A 23,822-nucleotide genomic window follows, 5' to 3' on the forward strand; every position below is an offset into this window, starting at 1 on the left:
TGTGAGCACAAATAACTATGAATTGTTAATCCATTGTTTTTTTTCTGCTTAACTCTTAACAGCATTATAGAAGAAATATGGTAATCTAGTGAGTACTAACATCGTTTTACGTGTAACCTGTAAAAAAGTTTTAATGTGATTAACTGATTTTAAATGTAGTCAACTAATCAAGTGTATTTCTTGACGGAAGTTTCTGATAGTATCTAGAATAAACATTCCTTGTTGTGTTCAGACATGTGAATACCATGTGTTTTGTTTATTGATAAATTCAATGTTCAATTAAGAACCGATAAATTAATTATCATGTGTCCATTTATGATAAATATTGGTTGAATAAATGTTATTCACCAGATGAATAGTGTGACAAAATATTGAACATGCTTTATTCACGTCTAAAGTATACATTATTAAGGATAACTTTAATAAATCGTATTATTATAAAAGAGAATGTAAACTATAGTTTAAGCATTATTGTGTTTGTAATTACAACCAAAATACAACAAATTTTGTTTAACTTCAGATCTCACAATCGACCATTAAACAATTTAGTATATTATTTAATTAACTGTGTTGAGTATAGAAAGAATATCATAATATTTCATTAAACTTTTTATTTAGTTAATTCGAATTAACAGTAGCTGATCCATTAGTAACTCATTAGCATATAAGATATTTTATAGGGAAATACTTAATTGTTTGCGTAATAATTACTGAGGGGTGAAATTTAATAGTTGAGTTAGTTTATCAAGTGATTGTATCAACTATATGTACGTGATATGCTTGATCGATCTCCTAAATTGATATGAACAATGTGATAATTACTCATGGAACTCGATCTATTGATACAGAACACTCAGCAAAAAGGTATTAAAATACAATAGCTGGTTAGTCGTTTTCTGTAGCAAAACGATATATAAATGTACAAAGCATCTAGTGCATAAGATGAATTTGATCGAAGTTCCTTTAAAACGTAAGTGACTGGGATTTTGATTTTGTTAGAGATTTATTACATAAGTAAATATCTGTTTATCATTCACTCATACAATAACTTGAAGGAATACTGTTTGAAAAAGATGAAATTTAAAATCTCTGTTTATAATTGAGTTTCTGTGTACTTACGGACCAGTGAATAAAGCTGGAAAAATTCCACGATCTCAGACCAACTGTATCATGTTGAAAATAGCATTCGCAAGACTTTTATTGATTTAGAAGAGCACTTAAATTTTTTAAGCTTCGTAACATTTCTAGTGGTAAATATCAAGGGTCTGCGAGTACGGAAATTAGAGAAAATGTGTGGTGTGAATAGGTTGAGTTAAAAATCAGATTTTCATGTCACTGATCAATGACGTTGCAACTTTTATAGTGGAGATTTCGATTCACTCTGTTACGTAGTTGGAATATCCTTATTAAAATCTCCATTTTATTGTTAGAGAATTCACCAGAAACCACATAGTCGATTTTTGTTTATAACCATGTATTGTTTAAAAATGTATTTAAGTAGTGGTATTTTTAAAAAAATAGAAATCCTTCTCAGGTGTAACAAGTTTTGTCTTGTGTTATTCCGCAACTCACTGTGATGTAAGTTTCTAGGCGAAGTAATCATGGTTTTTGTCAATTCGTATCCTGTTAGCGATATTGTATTTCTCTTATCGTATGAGATCCTCATGGTCATACTTGTATACTATAACAAAATTGTGATTTTATTCTCTGATAATACCTTTTGAACAGCCTTTAATGTATTGTCCGTCTTAATGATTTCTGACTGATTAAAAATCAGAATAAGTTTTATCGTATTTAAACGTTAAACTGCATTCCTTAGACAGATGATATCTACCAACTCTAAGAAAAAAGGATTTCCATAGTAAGTAATAATTTGTTGTAAGCATTAAGCTAGTTATCATAAATTACTGGATCTTCGTTTTCATGTTTAGAAACTTTTGTAACATCAGTAAATCACAAGAAACTGAGAACCTGGAACGAACATCCGCTGGTTAGAAGCGATGGCACATTTCATTTTAATGCAGTGAGAAGAAATTAACAAGATATAAAAGTTAGTAGAAGTATACAAATAATAGTGGTAGGGAAAGTGTGGAAAACATGTTGCTAAAAAAACGATTAGAACTGAGGAGCGAGAAGTATGTGATGACGTTATACTCTGAATTCATAAAACGAAACGAATAATAATAGTTAACATACGAACCTATGCCGTAGGCGAGATGTCCGTCTTCCAACCAAATAAAGATTGTACTACTCATCACTTCCCTTGTGATGATACCTAGTTGTTCAAACCGAAGTAGGTGGTGTGCAGTTTGGACTTTTCAACTTGGTAGCTGAAAGTCAAACACCTTAGCCATTGAGCCACAGTTCTAATTTGTTCACTACCAAGAAAGTAATCTTCGAATCAATCAAATGAAGTAAACTACGAAGAAAGATCGCTGATACGGTATTGGTACTAGTGAGAAGTATTGATATTATTAGTCCTACCAATGATCATTTTCTTAATTTTACACAATCATTTGTTGAAATTTAATTTGTGATCAGAATGAGGATTTGTGGAGATTGTAATAATTTTAATAGTTGAATTCATGAGCCGATGTAAGCTAGACTACCTTTAAAAAGCTGAACGACCGTTTCGTCTTAGTATGGGACTCGTAAGTAGTGCGCATCCACGATCCCGCATAAGGAACTCGAACCTAGGATCTTTGGCCTCGCGCGCGAACGTTTAACCTATGGACCACTGAGCTGGTACCTAACGATGTTAATGTCTATCATCAATCGATCAATGCTCTTGCTCAACTATTCATCCATTGTCTGAAGTAGATACCTGTCTCTACCCGACACAGATTAGAATCCACCGGTTACAGGTATCTCGCTAGAACTCCAGGAAGTCATATTGACGAAATGGCCATCCAGTGCTTTCAGGTTTTCAATGGTGGTCTAACATATATCAACTCATGAATTCAACTAATGAAATAGAATTTGACGACTTTTGTTATTCTTTTTTTTTACCATGGAAATAGATGTTATTCCAAATAGATATTATCCATGTTACCTAAGTATTCTATATTTACAAACAACATTAAACAGTTCGCCTATATATATACATATTTCAATTTTGACAGAAGTACATGTCACATTATTAACGTATATATCGATTTCTATACATGTACCTTTTATCTATTATTTGTTAATTACATAAAATGATATGCACTTTGAAGGTCATATGAATAAAGAAACAAAAATGTTATCATCAATGGGATTTTTATTTATTTGTTTGTTTCAAATTCTTTATATTTATTTTATTTACTGAAGGTTTTATAGATTAAAGGAATTTTATCATACACTTAAATATATATAGACATATTCATTGTAAAATAAACCAATACTTTATATAGACTAAACTTAGTGGATTTCGATAACACCATTGGATACCGGCTCAGTGGTTTAGTTGGTTAAGCGCTTGGCGCGAGACTGATAGGTCCTGGGTTCGAATTTCGCAGGGTGCGGGATCGTTGATGCACACTGCTGAAGAGCCTCATACTAGGGCGAAACGGCCGTCCAGTGCTCCAAGGTTTTCCATGGTGGTCTAGCTTCAATTAACTCATGGTTTCAATCCGTGAGATTTCGATAAACCTTATTTTTCTTAGGGAAGCTGTATTTACATCAGTCAATCTGTTCGTCGTAAGTATCCACAATAAATGCCTTAATATTTCTATTCAACAAATTAACAGTATATTTTCTGATTGCTATAGGGCATAGATTTCTGCTTAAATTCGAGAAAGTATGCTGAATACGACTTTTATTAAAGTTGACGTTAATTCATAAGTCAAGGGACATCATTAATCAATAGTTAAGTGTTTAGTTTTACTCTGTTTCGATTGGAACCAGTGCTTTCTATTTTCAGAATTCTAACGTTAAAGGTTCAACTTTATTAGATTTTCAAAAACAAATGAACATTTTCAATGTAGGATTATTTAGATTCTTGGATTTTGTTGAAACTATGAACCGGTCAAAGTTAGACAACCATTTAAATTGTGGAAGAACTAGGAGCTCTTTTTGTCCTAGCATGGGACTTCTCATCAGTGCTCATCCACGATCACGCATCTAGGAATACGATCTAGAGCCTTCAATCTTGCTTACTAAAGCTTAGGCTCTGGAGCACTGAGCCAGCATCCAACGGTGTTAATGTCCATATTTATCCAATCCACGAGACTGCGCGACCATCTGCCATTGTCTTCGGTGAGTAACTGATATATAGTCGACACAAGGTTAGGTTTGTACACGATTAGATCCGGCTCACTGTTCTAGAGGTTAGACTTTTGCACGCAGGACTGAAGGTTCTGGGTTCGATTTCTGCACGCGGGATCGTGGATGCGCAAGTCTGGGAAGTCACATACTAAGACGGTTGTCTAACTTGGATAGTTTCTTGTTTTCAATGAAATTAACATTAATTAGTTAATAATATTACCTGAACTCTTGTTACCAAAAAATGTCTCAATTTTTAAGAAATTCTCAATGTATGAGGTTGTGAAGCTCCAATGTAGGTATCTGTAAAGGCTGCTCGATAATTCCAATGCTCAGTAAGTTTGTTGAACTATTTCCAACCTAGGAAAATAAATAAATAAATAAATAAATAAATAAATAAATAAATAATATATATATATATATATATATATATATATATAATTACGGAAAATGCGGTTTTTACTTGCAGTAAAAGAATAAATTGCGATAGTTACTGGTATTTAAAACAAATTCCGTGCCAACCTGAATTCAAATTCTGATATAAATAATGTTACTAGTCACTTACGATGCAGTTTTGTTTTTATGTAGACTAGCTCTTAGACATCAGATTTCAAGGGAACCCAATACGGATCCAAAATCTGAAACACCAGTTACCTTATTCATAATCAGTCTCTTTCCAGGAATTCATTCGACTTTCTATAAACTAAATGTTTACTCACTTTTGTTCCTATTTCGGTTAGTCATTTTCGAGTAACAAATTTTGATGTAAATTTAAAAGATACAATGCTTAATAGTCGCAGAAAGTTGTTAGAAATAATCAGTCTCAAAGAAAATTATACTCTCACCGGAATTTAAACATTCTACTTTCTTTTTATACGTCAGGTACATTATCTTTAAGAAGGTTTATTCCATTAGAACTTAATCAATCTGTAAATGTTTTTCGTTTTATTGGTGTTAACGAAATCGACAGTAAACTGATGTATTATATAACAAAGTCCATTGTATAACTATTTAAGCTTTGAGGTCAGTCAGTGGGATATCTCTTGTGTGAAATAATTCATTTTAGTTTTCTTAAAATATTTTATGATCAATATATTCTAGTGATTAAACAGAACTATGCAGTACATATCAATGATAGATCCTAGAATTGTATGAAGCAAACTAGAAGAACCAATTTCTACTTTAGTTACCATTTCCATTAACCTTGACCTTGTATTTTAAATAATCATGTGTAGATAAACTAATCGAAAATGTTTAATACAAATATACTAAAAATTCAGTGAACAACCAGGTAACCATAATATCTAAAATCTAATTATCTCCCATTAATTTCTATATATTGTAATTTTTAAAGTATATTTTGTGCTTGTAAGTACATTTCATTTGATAAAGAAATTGATTTTCCATAACTAAAATTCTATTATACTGATCAAAGTTCATAATAATACGTGTCTTGACTATAGTGTGAAATACTCAAAGATTCAGTTTCAAATAAAATTACCAGGAATGACTAACAACCGAATACTTTGCAATGTATAAACCAAACATTAGTTTTCATCGTATATATATATATATATTTACTTATTCCGCTATCTATCGTGAAGTGAAATATAGAAAAAATCTTAGAAAACTGCCGAATATAGTAGAATTCAAATCCTATATACGTAACAGCTAATACGCTACTATTGGATTACAAGATGGAAATATTATTTTGTACTCAAGTAACTATATATTTTAATCATTATCTTGAATGAAACCTTGATTTATTTAGAAATAGCTTCAGTTTTTCAAAGGATATAACTACCGAAGTTTTTCAATTAATCTTTAAAGGTCCTAAAACTATATACATATAACTGTAAGTGAAAGGATATGCTCAAGATTGATGTTTAATAGTTCCGAGTTTCCATTGCTACTATAACCATTTTCAATCTTTGATAATAAACGCTCTTCAATTTAAATAGATCTTCGTAGATCATCTATATAAATAAATATCAATATAAGTAGTTCATATCTTATAAATTCTTACAAATATCAATTAATAAAACTAATGCAAATTGTATTTAAATAGAAGTTTGAATATTATAAGCAATGATGGATAGTGGCTAGCAGTGGAATCCAGGACGCGCGTTTCGTCCTATTTGGGACTCGTCAGCTGGATGTACCTGCTCAGTAGCTGAGTGGATAACGCGATGGCGTTTGAAGCGAACGGTACTAGGTTCGAGTCCCAGAGTGAACATCAACTCTGAGACGCAGGTACATCCAGCTGACGAGTCCCAAATAGGACGAAACGCGCGTCCTGGATTCCACTGCTAGCCACTATCCATCATTGCTTACAAATAGCTTGTGAATTAAGGTAATATCGAGGCCTACGCACAGTATGTACATATGCCAATAACAGACTGATCAATTGCAGTCTTAAACCTCAATGGGAAGATACAAGCCAAACAATACCAAGTGAGTTCGAATATTATGTTAAATGATAAACTTGTAACGTTAACATTAACTTTATACTAGTTTATAATTCTTCTATTTAAAATAGATGTGTAAATCTAATTATAGTTTTTTATTACCACATAACTAAATGTCAATCATTTTGAAATTTTTAACTGTTTTTATATATTTTTTTGTTTCTACTGTAAAATTTAGTTTCTACGTCCTTCTTTCACCCCCTCCCCTCCTTGCTTCATTAACAATGTAACATTTTGCATTTTTCTTCAAAGATAGTATAACTAATTATAAATTGATAGTTTAATTTAATTTCTACCTTAATATCAATAAAAATTATCTTCATTAATCAATATCATAAAATTTATATGGAATTTCGTGAAGTAAAAAACTATTGAATCAGTAACATAATTACACTAATAATAAAATTCAGTCAAAATGAATATGATAACAGTTTATGAAATGATTAGTTAAAGTATAGATAATGTAAAATACCTTTTTTTATTCCCACTGAACTAAACAAATAATCTTTAATCTATGATTAATTCATCTATTAAGTTATACTTAGTAGTTGAATTCATAAGTCGATGTAAGCTAGAGCATTATTGAAAACCTGGAAACACTGAATGGCCGTTTTGTCATAGCATGGGACTCCTCATCAATGCGATGGTTCCACTTGTGGGATTCAAACCCAGAACCTTCCGTCTCGCGTGTGTCCTAGGTTCGAGTCTCGCATGCGAGATCGTGGATGCGCATTGCTGAGGAGTCTCATACTAAGACGAAACTACCGTCCATTGGCTTCCAGGTTTTTAATGATGGTCTAGCTTAAATTCACTCATGAATCCAACTATTGAAATTACTATAATTTCCATAAAATTTTGTTGCACTGCAGTCTTTTCTTTATGTGAAATGATTTTAAGAATATATTTAATGTTTTCATAGTGTAGCTAATGACTCGGTAATCATATATAGGATTGTGTAACCAAATTTCTGCCATACTTGAAATATAAGAACTAAGGATCATAAATAGCTAACTCAACGTAAGTACGCAAAGTGAAATTTCAATCTGTATATTAGTGATAGAAGAAAGTTGGATCTTTTAAACACTAAGCCGACAATTTACCAATTTTCAGTTATATAGTTGTTTAATTCAAATCACACCTAATTTATCTGAGCTTACGATTGTAACTAGATAGTATCAGTGATATTTACAGAAACAGATTTCACTATATATTACCTTGGTACTTTTGGTTATGTTAAAGGTTTCTTTTATAATGACACTAACTATTGAGTCATCCATAAATCAATTTCAGTAAGTGAACAAGAAAAGCAACTCAAATTTTAATGAATCTAGTAGAAAGAAAAAAACTAAAATCGAAATAAATCATACCATACTTCGATTGGTTAAATGAGTCATAAATATCAATATTTTATATAGAGCCTGAGTAAAGTACAATTTATGCATCTATATAATCGATTTAATATCATAGAAGTGTAAGTGACCAAAAACAAAGGTTAATGCAGAATAATATATGAATTCATGTTATTTCATTAGTTTCTCATCAGCTGTTTACAACCTAGAATATTTTAAAATCCAAATTAATACAGATATTGACATGCATATACCTATGAGGGTAATTAAAGATGAATACATGTATCATGATGTAGCGATTTCAGTAGAGTTAAAATAAGGTTATAAAAAATTGTTTGTTTCACACTATTAACGTGGAAAGCAGAATGACTTATGAAACTCATCAAAAAAACCTAACTCGATTCACTTCTGTCAATTTACTGCAGCGTAATGTCACCAGACAGTTCAGTAACTTGAATCATGGTTCAAGGAGATGAATTTTCAGAAATTTCATACACATAGTTCCTTTTATTATCTTAATGATAGCAAAAACAAAGATTAATGCAGAATAATATACGAATTCATTTTATTTCGTTAGGATCATATCAGTTGCATACAACCTATAATATTGACATTTGTTTTTGATCTCTTAAAAAATAATAATAAAGGGAACTATGTGTATGTAAAAACTTTAAGTATTCAACAGAGTAAAATCTTTTTACATTACACATACACACTAATTCATGATGCTGAAATCTTTCTTCATAATGTCTCAAATGTGAACTATAACTAGTTATGAAAAAAAATTCCTTCAACTATAACTCCTAAATTATGTTACATCTTACGTGTATTACCGATTTGAAAAGAGACGCTAAAGCATTTGAGACAATAGGCATTATAAATAGTAAATATGTATTAAGTAAATGGTTTTCTCCAGGGCGTTTATCTACGATGAATTCCTTACTTACTTACTTACTTGTTAACTTACCCTTGTTACCGCTCGTTGAGGAGCATAGGCTGCTCGTCAGGATTCTCCGACTAACTCTGTCTAGGACAATCCTTTCAAATTGCAATTCATCCTTTTGACGTCTGTTTCTAATTGTCGATGAGGTGTGTTCTTCAGCCTTCCTCTTATCCATTTCTCTTCATGATTCAAAGTTAGGGCTTGCTTCGTTATACAATTTGAGGATTTCCGTAATGTATGTTCTATCTACCTCCCGCGTCCTTTCCTGATTTTCTTTTCATCTGGGAGTTGGTTTGTTCTCTGACAGAGTGGGCTGTTGCTGATGGTATCCGATCAACGAACATTGAGTACCGTACGTAGACAATTGTTTATGAATCCCCGTACTTTTTTAATTGTGGTTGTAGTTCTCCAAGTTTCATTTCCGTACAGTAGGACTGTCTTGACGTTCGTATCGAAGATTCTGACTTCCATGTTGGTTGACAGTTCTTCAATTGTACGAATGTGGCCCTTACTTTGTCTATCCTCGCCTTCACCTCTGCATCGGATCCTCCTTGCTTATCAATGATGCTGGCCAGGTACGTAAAATTTTACACCTGCTCCAGAGCTTCTAAATCAAATGTGATTTAGTTGGTGTTCTCCGTGTTGTATTTGAGGATCTTGCATTTTCCCTTGTGTATGTTAAAACTCACTGATTGGACACTGCTGCTATACTGGCCATCCTCATCCACTTTCGTCGCTGTGTATGGAATAGAAGAGCCAGGACAGCTTGCAAGCTGTCCATTGTATCCCGTGCTTCCCTTGATATGTGGTGGTCTTCATAATCCAGTCAACCACCAGAAGAAAGAAAAAGGGCGACAGTAGACAGTCTTGTTTGACACCGTTCTTCACTTCGAAAGCATCTGTCAGCTGGTGTGCATGAACGACTTCGCAGTGTAGTTCGTCGTATGAATTCCGGATCATATTGAAGATGTTCTCAAGTACACCATGGTGTCGAAGAACATGGTATAAAGTCCTCTTGTCTACACTGTCGAACGCTTTCTCATCGTTAAGGAAGTTGATATAAAGTGATGAGTTCCATTCAATTGGTTGTTCAACGATGATCCGTAGAGTCGTGATTTGGTTTATGCATGACCGATTCTTACGAAATCCAGCCTGTTGATCTCGAAGCTGGACGTCTACTGAATCTTTCGTCCGGTTCAGTAACATTGTTGAAAACTTTTCTCGGTTTCGATAGAAATCCATTCCCTATGATGATACTTCCTGCGGCCCAGTACCACTTGGCACGTTGAAGTTATTGCTTTTTTTATCCCTTTCTAACTGTTCTCTATAATAGTTTGCTATTTTCTGTGTAGATCTTGTAGAGCTTCGAACCTGATGTTCAGACTTCTCTTGAATTCGTTGAATTTGTCAGTCGATAGAAGGAAGGCTGTATTGAACCTTTGTATTTCTGTTTCTCTAGTTGTCCAGTGTTTCTTTAGCTTCAGTTTCATCTTAGAAACCACCAGGTGATAATCTGAGGCTATATCAGCTCCTCTTTTTGTTCTTTTGTCTTCCATGGGTTTTCTGAATTTTTTGGTGATGAAAATATGATCAATCTGGTTCGCACTTGTGTGATCCGGTGAGACCCATATAGCTTTGTGTATGGTTGTGTGTTGAAATATAGTGCTACCTACAATCATTCTTTTGAAGACACATAAATTTGCAAATCTCTCGTCATTCTTGTTCCTTTCTCCCAGTCCATGTCGTCCCATGATATCCTCATACCCGGGGTTTTCCATTTCGACTTTGGCGTTTAGTTCTCCCACCAAACTGTCAGCGCCATATTTGACGTAAAAATGTCTATGGCATTATTAGTCTATTACTAGCCAAATTGCCGTTGCTCTGCTATTCTGACTTTCAGAGTTAAAATGTACACTGTTGAAATACAAAAAACATAGAGTATTTCTATGTAAGTTTGTCCTATTTTTATTTTGTCTCTACAGGTATTTAATTTATAAATTATTAATCACAGAATATGGGGACAGATTTTCCAAAGAAACTCATTTGTTATTGATGATTACTATTTAAAGAAATAGTGGTGTTTGTTAGTTAGAATGAAGTAATGAGTTCACTAAATAAAATAGTAATCTATCTGACTTTATTCGAAATTCGATGATCTATCCATAACGCTGATGTGGTTAATTCAAGTGGTTATTATCAGGAAGCTCATTATGTAGAAGACTTAGTATATGTGTGGGTTGAGCACTATTCGTAATCTAAATGAAATTTACTGTCTTCATTGAGAATTCACAATTAAAGCGGTTGTTAACAAGTTTTTCCAGACTACAGTTCTAAACAAACATTACATAACAAGGAATTAAGTGACTTGAATAAAGCATTACATTTCTATGATTGATAAATTCCAATCATTATTCAACATTTAAAAATAAACTGCTAAATGATTAACTCCTCGATTATCAATCTGAAACAATCCTGTATGTCTGGTTATCTTTCTTCCGGATATGAAAGGAGACGTATGATACGATACTTCAGCAAGAAGTGCATTACATGACATCATCTGTGTTAGGCGGTTGTTGGTAATTGGCAAAGAATTATGGGTTAGGGTAAGTTGTTAGTTGGGAATCATTGAGAAGATATACCTCAGTGTTATACAAGATAAATTTAATTCTAAACACTTTAGTAATAACTTTTATAGTTTCGATACATTTAAAGTAACGGGATCCCAGAGGCAAGTACAAAAGAATTGTTGAATGAATGATTACTACTTAGTAAGCAATTAATTGCAGATATCATCCATTTCATGAAATAGATGTCCGTTAAATGATCAACCACACTATTCAAAGTTAGCTAATTATTTTTTATCCCCTATTCTATTGACCTATAATTTCTGTTTATCAGTCTCTTTTGTAGTTATTATCAAGGTACGTGTACTATTTGCATTAAAAGTTTTGATGAAACATTAAGATTTTAGATAGTCAGAAAAAACAGAAATTGTAATTGCAAATTTTCATGTACTATACAAATAACAATCCAGTTAATGGTTTCATTTTGTTTTGTTTCAGTTTATTATTATTCACTTTAACATAATTATGAGGCAAAATAAAAACACATATATTCTTCGTGTAATTGTTGGGAAATTCCGACACTACACAGGGCATGAATAGATGATTGGTCACGTCTCAGACTATGGAACTAGATAACGTAGGTTTGGATTTCAAAAAAATATCAGTTCCTTCAAGATTGAAACCATGTCTTGATGACAATTATCAACTAATACAAAATCTAGATTGAGGGTTTCCTGTCAACTATCTTCAAACGCCTAACTTCAACACATATTATGCAAATAACTACGTTGTTGTATATAATATTTTTTAAGATTTTGATAAAAGTTTATTTGTATTGTAGCAAAACTAATTATTATTTTTGATTGTCCAAATGGTTCCGTTCTAATTGTTAGTTGAGTACTTTTAAGAATAATCTACGATATACATTGTCCCTTTTTTATAAATGTGAGGTTACACTAAAAACAATGTTCAGTCTGACAGTAATACTTTTATCATGTATGCATTTTTACTTTCGATATCGTAGTACATATTCGACTATATTTTTAAAATGTTGAATTTCTCTCGTTGACATCATTAGTTAGAGCGTTAATAACATATTCCCTTTTGGGTTGTTTTTCATTACTACTAAAAACACTTTGATATTGACTCACAAGTTTTTAAATGTATCTATTAATCGTAGTTATGCCTAAAAATATATTGGGAAACGAGTTAAACTTATGATCGGGAAGATGTTCAACTCATAACATGACGCTGTAGAGTGAAAGGTAGCTATATTAGATTAGAGTTTGTTTGATTGTCACAACTCCATATATGGGATTCCAAATATTTGCACCTCAGTGGCTAAGTAAAATTGAAGTTGATTATCATATTTGTGTCATATTCTCAATCTTATTCTCTGTAAAATTAAGGTACGGTTCCAAACTGAAAGAGAACTTGGTAACTATTTGAAATATACTTTTTTTCACTGCCTACTATGTAGTTATTATTTCATTCACCGGATGATATTCTCTCTCATATTTCTACCTTTGTTCAAAGTAGGCCGTAACAGTGTTGTTTACGGTGACAATGCGATCATAGCAGATGAACCACTTAGCATAGAGAAGGCATCACAAAAATTCATATAAAGTATTGATACTTTTCTTTGTATGAAATGTCTCTTAGCGCCCTATTCTTTTGTTTGTGCGAAGTCCCTTTTAATGTGAATATTATTGAATACAAGCATAGTTTGAGGGATTTCGTGATTGAACTAATGCTTAGTGGACATCCGCTAGATAGGGAATGATTATTCACTAATAAACCATTGACGAAATCTAGATATTTATTAGTTGTAATGGCAGTATATAAGGATACATCACAGCTTACCACTGCTTCGTTCTTATTGATGGATGATTCAGAGATTTTTGGTTTGAATTCATATGAATCCTTTACAAAATTAGTTATATTGTATTGAAGTGGCTTCAGTATGCTTTTTAGATATTTGGATAAAGCAGATGTGGGAGTATTTTTGAAGTCTTCGATGAGTCTTAAAGGAATGTCAGGCTTGTGAAGTTTTGGTAGCCTATAGAAACGTGATGTGGTGTTGAATTTAGGGTATAAAGTAAACCATGAGGAAACGCTAATAAATGACTTTAGTTCTTTCGGAACTTCACTTGTCTCCGATCTAAGTTTATTTTTAACCACTTGAAGATTTTTTGAATCGATCTTTAAATGTGTTCTTGTAGATAGATGTTTAATGGTTTTTTCTTCATAGTCGCTTTTGTTCATGATCATTGCTGCATAACTTTTGTCAGCTTTGGTAGTAAAAATAGTTAATATTTAAGATATATAGTAAACCATAGGGAAACACCAATAAATGACTTTGATTGTTACACATGATTCCTGGATTTCACAGCATTCATTATTTTATTAACTGAACCTGGCTTAGGGTATAAGTACTAATGGGACAAAAAGTTGTAATTATTTAGTTGACGTTTCCATCATCTTTCGTCTTGAATCGATAAATTAGTACTATTCGTTTGTATCGCGTTAAATGCTTTTATTAGTCAGTAAACAACTGATTAATTTAACAATGTTTTATGTTGCGATAATTGGTTACATAATTAGCTCGTAATAATAACTCTTTCACAGGACAATATTTTCTAGTTCCTATCTATGAAAGAATAATCATAGTTTTAACATATGGATTAGAAAGTTGAAAATGTGTTTCAAAAATTTGTTGATTAATTATACTAAAGACCACTGATTTACATACCTTTCTGTTAACAGATAGCAAATTTGTCTATCACAAATCAATGTAATTCTATGCTTCTAGAAATGTCAAGAGTTTTGAGGATATTCCGAATTTATGCTCTATCTTAGACAAACTTTTATATGAGAAAGAATTAAAGTCGTTAAAACAATGTCAGTTTGTATGAGCTAGATCAGAACAGTGATAAACGAAAGGATTCAAGTGATATGGCGTGCTAATCAGAAGTAGCCTAATGAAAAGGTCAATCGATGACAATCAGAAGTGACATAAAGGTCAAGTGCATTTCATTGAGGTTAATAGGTCAATTTCAATAGAGTGGTATATATATGAATGAGTATTTATACATTTCATTAGGTAGTCCGATACACTTCCTCTCTCACTTTTGTGTTCGCTCTCAAGTAGTCAGTTGGGGGAGTCAACGCGTAACACACAGTGTATCAGAATAAGATTTCGGACACCACACACCACAACAATTTCTGGCGACGGATTCTTGTCAAATCCAAACAAAACTTCAAAATGTCGATTTCAGCAGATCAGCTTAGATCTATTTTGTAGCAGAGCAGAAGGAATTTCATTTCTGCAGCAACTTGGATGACTCTCCCAGTCTCCCACATTGTACGAACATTCCATTTACCTAAATTAAGGGTCGGTCTGGTTATCAGAAGAGACGTCATCCTCGTGACTCCCGAAGGAAGTCGGCTTTCATCACGAGACGTCATAACCCTTCTAAATGAAGACCTTCTGACTCCGAGGGCAGAGTTTAAATGGTTCGAGTTATTTTTTATGGTTAGCGTATTTTAGCGAGTTAGCTTTCTACGGCATGAGGTCGCTAATTCCATACCCTACCCTCCTCCTTTATCTAGGTCTGAAACCGGTAGTAACCCCAGAGGGGCTCCAGGCGCACACAACAATAAATGCAAGAGAAGACGACTAGTGTAGCAGCAGTAGGTCTCAACATGCACACAGGGAAAAGCAAGATTCTGCGATACAACACAGCATGCACCAATCAAATCACACTTGACGAAGAAGCTTACGAGGACGTAAAAACATTTACATACCTGGGCAGCATCATTAATGAAAACGGTGGATCTGATGCAGATGTGAAGGCGTGGATCGGAAAGGCAAGAGCAGCATATCTACAATTGAAGAACATCTGGAGCTCAACACAAGTGTCAACCAACACCACGATCAGAATTTTCAATACAAATATCAAGACAATTCTACTGTATGGGGCTAAAACTTGGAGAACTACGAAAGCCATCATCCAGAAGATACAGGTGTTTATTAACAGTTGTCTATGCAAAAGACTTCAGATCCGTTGGCCAGACACTATTAGCAACAACCTACTGTGGGAGAGAACAAACCAGATTCCAGTGGAGAAAGAAATCAGGAAGAAGCGCTGGAAGTGGATAGGACACAGAATGAGGAAAGCGCACATCTTCGTCACAAGACAGGCCTTCATTTGTAATCCTCAGGGCCAAAGGAGAAGAGGAAGACCAAAGAATACATTACGCCGTGAAATGGAGATAGAAATGAGAAGAATGAACAAGAATTGGATGGAACTAGAAAAGAAGGCCCATGACAGAGTGGGTTGGAGAATGCTGTTGGCGGCCTATTCTCGATTGGGGGTAACAGGAGTAAGGAAGTAAGTATGCGGAAAGAATTTTGAGCGTCACAATTAAAATCGATGGAAATGATGACACAAAATTTGTCATTTCAAGAACCTTGTTGACGCAAGATCGGATCCGTTATGGATCATCAGATTGCAGGTTACAATTGCTGACGAGTACCAAATAGCCCAAAACCTATGTCCAGGGTTTCTAGTCGGCTACCTCCAACCACTAACTTATACAACAACTTTTAATGAAATATTAGCTAACCATCTTAATTTAAAATAAAAAATGCAGACATCATATAATGCATTATTATCATCTGTAAAAAACAGATAATTAGTATACTTTTTATACAATAATTTTTTTAATATGGTAAGATTTGGTATAATATAGTCTTTTTAATATAGAACCAATCTGCCGCTCTCTAAAATGTTATACTTAGTGAAAAGTAATCAGACTAATAGTATTTCAAAATAGAATTACAAATGGTAGTAATATATAAAAAAATTGCATAGAAGAATATGATACAGAGAGAAAGAAGAGTTTAAGGCAATTTTAATCTCACGGTTCAAGGGAAAACAAAGAGTGTATACACCTACGCCATTTTGATCGATTCTGAGCCATGTCACGTGGAGTCTCTAACCATTGGTTACGATAGTCCTGTGGACCCCATATGTTGGCAAACCATCAAAATAAAACTAGAGACCACTTAAATTAGATTTTAGACTCTCTCATATCAATAGAGCTCAAAAGTTGAGGAACATGTAGTTAAACCGAGTGTAATTTATAAATTGTGATGAGTTGTAGCCTAAACTTTTGATCTTCCGACAGGATGTTTAGAAATATAAACATTTGTTTAGGGTATCAATTATGCGACTAACATAGTAATGCAGTTATTCAACTCATTATTACTAAGCAAATAGTAAACATACTTTAGTAATTAATACGATTAAACATCCTTAAGATTCTAGAGCAAATTAAATAGACTAGTACTAAATTAAAGCCAATTTCAATTAAGACTTTATTTCAATTTTATTCATCATATTTATAACATTAATTCTAATTTATCCTCAAAATTAATCTAAATCATCAGGTTACAATCAATAATTTTCGTTGGTTGATTATTAAAAAAAGAAACTGATTGAATAGTGTTTTGCAATAAGTAAGTAAGTAAGTAAGTAAGTAAGTAAGTAAGTAAGTAGGTAGGTAAGTAAGTAATTAAGTAAGTAAGTGTATTTCTCAAAGTAGTATCTTTTATTTTTTAAAAAAAACACAAACTTGAAATATTTATCATCAGTGCAGATCTAATTCGCATGAAACAAACTCATAAAAAATCAATAAACAGAAAAATAAATAAATTATGTAATTTGTACTATAAGAATTGATTAACCAGAGTAAATGTTAGAATTGAAAGTTCTGTTACAATTGATTAAAATGGATGAAAGTTTCTTTGTTTTGAAACAAGAAATTAGGAACAATAAATAAATATCAGTATAGGGATATGAAGATTTTTGAGTTTAGATTGATATCATGAATATATCAATTTTAGACGACTATTGAAAATCTGGAAGTATTAGACGGCCGTTTCGCCCTAGTATGGGACTCCTCAGTAGTGCTTATCCATGGACCCACACACGGGACTCGAACCCAGGGCCTTCGATCTCGCGAGTGAAAAATAAATGATTCTACGATTTTCTTCACTCATTTATTACAAAACAGAAAAAAAGATTAATTGTTTAATTGTATTTCAAGTAATTTTTTTTGTGTAAGAATATTTTAAAGGGAAAAGCCAGAAATGTTTCGGTTGAGTGATTTAAATCTGTTTTACTCCTTACAATATCTGTACGCCTTGGATTCACTTCTTATTTGACTTTTGGTCATAGACGCTTATCAAGAGTTCTATTGAGTTAGGATGAAATAATTATTTAAACTCTCTTTTCGTGGGGATTTTAATAATTCATGAACTGATGTCGGTTCATTGTGTGAACTAATTTTAAATATTCAAATTTAGCGCAGTGCAATTAAAAGTACAGAAATAACATTCATAATAATTGGTAAAATGGTGTAAAACTGACTTCAAACATGATAGAATGTAGTTTTTGAATATGGCCTAGTCCTGTCCCATCTATTTCACTAAATCTGCGTGGATGTATTGTATTTTACAAAGCCATCTACCTATCACATTTTTTTCTCCAGTTTCTATCGTTGAAACACTGATATTGTTTCAGAACTTCACTTTCTGTTATGTTTAATTTACCGAATGATTCGTTTCTTTCTAATTTCTATGAGTAACATAGATGGTTATTAGATTTATTCATGGTTATTTGGCCCTTTGATTGTACGAAGCTCTCGTTCTAGTTACTTTTCCCACCAATGTTTAGTTGCCTTGACTGTTTATCACTCGTTATTGAAACCCGGATACTTTCTAACCCCTTGGGTCTGGCGAATTTTATTGATAGAAAGAACCGAAATTAAACGTTATAAATTACGACACCTATTTCCGTTATAACTTGTGATCTTGATGCTTTGTTAGTATATCGCGCAATACGATCGCCAATTAAGTCACCGTCTTATTGACCGGACCGATGGCGCATAAACCAGTACGAGCAGCCTAGAGCTCTTATTGGTACTTGAGCTAACAGCTTCTGGTCTAACTCAGCCGATACGGTACAGAATGCAAATACCAACCTCAGTTATATCGAATAACATATTTCAAACATACTTGGTTTATATATAAGCAAAAACAGACCACATCGTACCATAAAACAGAAAATAACATTTGTACAAGATCAAACCCAAAAGTGTCTGTGATTATGTGCAACTGTGACTAATAGATTGAGAATAACTTGAGAATAGCAAATCATATAACAGCAACCAATAGGTCAAATAAAAGTTTATAATAAGAGGAGCATAAGTGGATATAATTTAGTTTCTTAACAGTTATATAATAAGAATATACGTATAATATTAATCCATAAATAGTCCTCAAAAGTTACCCATAATTTAATCTTCGTTAGCATATAATATCGTATTAATTTTTTTCCAATACTACAACATATATAGCACTTTAAATATTCATATTTTGAATCAGTTGCTTTAGATCTCGCTGAACATATTTAAAATATTAGTATTATATACAAGTAGACTGTTCCGGCAAGTCTGATAAATAGTTTTCCTACCAAAATGAATCATATTGAAGGTAATTTGAAGTCTGTTAGTATTTTTTTTAAAAAGAAGACCCACTTCCATGTGATTACACTTTTTCTTATTAAACACTACACTGTTTCATTGAAAATATAGTAAGATCTAGACATTTAGATCCCAATGGACAATAGTTTTCGAAATGAAATAATTCTTGATAATAATAATGTTAACGGCCTAGATGTGAAAAGAAAAGGAGAAATACTATTTAAATAAAAGTACTTTCTGATTTTATAACATAAGTAGTTGACAGATTTTCATTTTTTTGTTTATAGGTGTGTCCAAGGTTATGTTTATATTAGTCAAATAATGTACTTTTATAGTTTGCCCAACATTTTATTTCATACAGCTTTTCACTATGAAAAATAATCTTTAATTTTGCATACATAGGGTCATATCGAATTCATGTGATTTAGTTCAGTTTAAATGAAATTATCCGAGATGGAAACTAGTTTCGTTAGTTTAAAATATTTAGCAAAGCATATGACTGTATGTCTATTTCACTCGCAATAAGGTATTAAAATGTACAATACACATTTGAAATTACCCTTGATATATATATATATATACATCAGCGTATACTAATTTGTGTGAATTTGTGGAGTACTGTAAATTTAAATGTACAAATATCTTTATTATATGCTAGGTGCACTCACACTTTACATAATTCAGTGGAAAATACTAAACTTGATTAAAACTGCTAAAGTGCGGATTCATTTACGAAAAAGCTTGTGCTTTTTGTACCTTTAATTTAATGAAAAAGATAGTACACAAACTTACAACACACGATTCTGTTGCTATTATTATTTTCAATCAGTTAAGTTTGAATTAGGGTTTTTAATAGTTAAATAACAGAAAATTCCTCAAATAGAAGTGTTTATTCAATCATCAGTTGATTAAATCTTTCTTGGCAGTTGTTAATAGACTGAAGTGATCAATAAGCTTTGGCAAATAATTCAAAACACAACTTTAAAAATGAACCCTGATTAGAATCCAATATTAGTAAAGAATCGCCTAGAATTTACTGATGAATGAAGCTGATGAATCCACAAAGTTATGAAACATAAGTTTGCGATATCATAGTGATCACTACTAAAGGTTTGAACCTAGGATCAAATCACCGTTTATTTACTTAACTTACTAGTAAAAACAGATACCAGTCTTGAGTTATTTTACTGCTCATAAGCTTTGAGAAATTTTCAATCATTCATTATAATATTAAGATAATATATGCCAGTCAAATTACATAATACCATGAAGTAATAATTCAGAAAGAATCCAGAAAAACTACCATGTGCTCACTGGTGACTAGCTTCGTGAGAAAATTCTCGGAGTTCTAGTGAAAAGCCGTGATCAGTGGAGCTAATCCGTGTCGGGTAGAAACACGTGTCTACCTCAGTACAATGGAAGATGGTTGCGCGATTTAGTGGATCGGTTGAGGTTAGACATTAACACCATTGGATGCCGGCTCAGTGGTCCAGTGAGTTAAGCGTTCGCTCTCGAGACTGAGGGCCCTGGGTTCGAATCCCGCGAGCGGAGTCGTGGATGCACACTGCTGAGGAGTCCCACAATCAGACGAAACAGCGTCTAGTGCTTCCAGGTTTTCAATGGTGGTCTAACATCGATCGGTTCATGATCTCAATCAAGAACCAGAATAGTTGGTAAGAAGATACATTCAATACAGTCTACCTCAGTTCCGGTTTGTCTTGATATATATGATAAGCAAAGGACTACATGCCTTTCATAACTCATTTACTCAGTAAAAGCTTGTGTACTCAATTTTGAGCTACACGTTTTTAAGTGTGAAAATTTGTGATACTACTTGGTTGTCCAGACCAAAGTAGCTTGACATTTATGAGACAAAAATAAGTCAACATTAACACCGCACCCATCATTTGGTTTCTCAGATTATTGTTAACAGTTAAGAGATCATTGTGCATCATAAACATATTTAATTTTACAAATTTCCCATGATATGGTGGATCAAATTTCTCACTTACTTGTCAAATGTTGTGCATCAGTGAGTAACGTAGGAGACCATTTTAGATTTATTCATAAATGGCGTAATCGAACGACTTCGTTTATTGAACTACAGGCTTTAGTGTTTCAGAACATCTGCTACCTCTTCTTATAATTAAAAGTATAGATATAAATACGGAGTTATTTGTGATATAAACAAAGTAATAATTAAATGTAATTACTTAATAATTATAATCAATTTAAGGAGGTTGAGTTTCATAGAATTATAAATGAGATATGCTCGTTAAACTGTAAGGTATTTGTTGGTTTGCGGTCAGGTGTACCATATACAGTCACTACCAAGGAAGTTCTTCTCACTGTCTTCTAGCGGCGAGAATTTTGTTTACGAAATTTAGAGGACGAAAGCGATTGTTTGGCACATTAACCAGTTTAATGGATACGGAGCATCCACTCAGAGGAGTTGGAAAAACCTGATTCCAAGCCAGTGGTGCATATGGGCACAGAGAACATATATCGATCGGTGTCACCATTTTGAAACACTGACTTCGGTGGCTTGGGCATGTACTGCAAATGTCATCTCACCCAATTCCACATCGTGCTTTATTTGTCGACGTTGAGACTGTTTGGAAAAAGCGGAGAGATGGTCAGTGCACGACATGGTGTCGTGGTATGAAAGAAAGATGTGCAGGAATAAATTATGTTCGTGCCTCACGACTCTCTGTTGGGAACCCAAGAGATAGTGCAACACAGTGGCTTTAGACGTTATCAGATATGACTCAGAATAGAGTCCAGTGGTGATCCTGTTGTAACTTTCTTCCACTTTTTTTCATAAAAGTGGACGTAACTTTAACTGAAAGAATTCTTCATAGTTGTATTTTTCCTGACTAGGTCGCTTCTCCCATTATTATTATTTCACCCTCATACACTGACTTGTTGTTCTCCTTTGTTATTATACTCACTTTCATTCCTATATCTTCGCAACATCATTAATACTGTATGGCGCATATATATTTTATTGTCCCGTTGTACCAATGTTTACGAGTTCAAGTAAATAAATAAATAGATGGACCTCAGGATAGAGTCACCTATATTGCATAATAAATGATCTTATTTGGCATATATTAGCAATCTTGCACCTTTCCCCGAAAACAGGGTATTTTTAATTTCACTATCAAGGACGTTTGCATTAGCAGTTGACACTGGTTTGAATCCCAGTTTTGGCTTGTGTGATATCAATGTCACTAATAGCTAAGATTACATTAGTTGTTGCCAATTAATGATATGAACTAATTTTAAAAAAGTTTACAGATTATCGAAGTGAATATTGGTATCATATTCTGTTGATTGTTTTGTCAACATACTTTTGTAAATTAGAATCGCATATAGGTTGCAAATATGCCTGTTGACTACGTATAAAAGAAAAAATTAAACTAACAAATATGTTTAGTAACTAAGATAAAGGATTTTTGATAAATGTTTGGTTTTAAGTAAATCTTCCTCATAACTTGACTATTGAAAACTAGAAAGCACTATACAAATGCTACATTCTAGTTTTGATCTTCTCATAAGCCAACATACACGACACTACTAGTGATCAAAAGCAGGATATTTAAATTTTGTGTGGGGTCACCACTGTGTTGTGAAGTTAAGAAGTCTCAAGCATATACAAAGCAGATGTCTACTGTTCCTAGTTTTTCAATGACTATATGGCTGATGTTTTTTCGTCACGAAACTTCAGTCTATTTGTTTTCTTTGAGGTATTATATACGGACTAATCTTTGTTTGAATATAGGACTCTGAATTGTCTACCCACGACCTCACAAGATCTTGAACCGTAGACCTATAGGTTTCGCGGCGAGCGCCTAACCATTTAACCACTGGGTAGGCATCTAATGGTACATATGTTTTACTTTAGTAATTTATAATGTTACCCAATGATTATCCGATCCATCAGTGATAATAATTACGCTCGTAATAAGTTTGAACTCGTTTAGGCACAAAATCCTTCCAAAACTTCAGAAACATCCTTCGAAATAAGCCACTAAGGATTATACTACTATAGTTTCGTCATGAATACTAAGTGCAAAGCAAATGAATCCCTCACCAAACCCTTCAGAGTAAATCAGGTTTCATTCATTCTGTATCATTTTACTGGGACAAGATGTTGTGAAAACAATTCCACAATAATGGTAAAAATCAATCACCGTCCATTTTTTGTCTCACATTTGACAGCTGGTAAATGAATACTCATTTTCTATCAAAATGTTGGTCAGTAGCAAGATTTCTAAACGATCAAAGATTTCTTTACTAACTTTTTAATAATTAGGTAACCAATGTTATGATCATCAGACAAATACTCTATAACTACTAAGTATTGACTTATTAGTATTCGATTGTATATGTTGGTTTAATTTATGGTATGTATTTCAACTTGTCACTAATATTTAATTTAAACTCCAGTTAATCATAGACTGATGTCAGCTAAAGAAACTGTTCACCAGTCCTCATCTATCTACTTATATATATATATATATATATATATATATATATCATCAGTCATTCTGGGAAGTATTCTTGAAATGTTAGCAATTAACTACACAAATATAATTAACCTAGATAGCTTTATATTGGTAAATAGTAGTTATAATAACAACAAGCCCAGATAAGGAACTTTAGTATAGGGTATTACTGATGTGTTAGATAAAAGATA

Source organism: Schistosoma haematobium, chromosome 2 (genome assembly GCF_000699445.3).
Source record: "Schistosoma haematobium chromosome 2, whole genome shotgun sequence".
NCBI classification, from domain to species: Eukaryota; Metazoa; Platyhelminthes; class Trematoda; order Strigeidida; family Schistosomatidae; genus Schistosoma; species Schistosoma haematobium.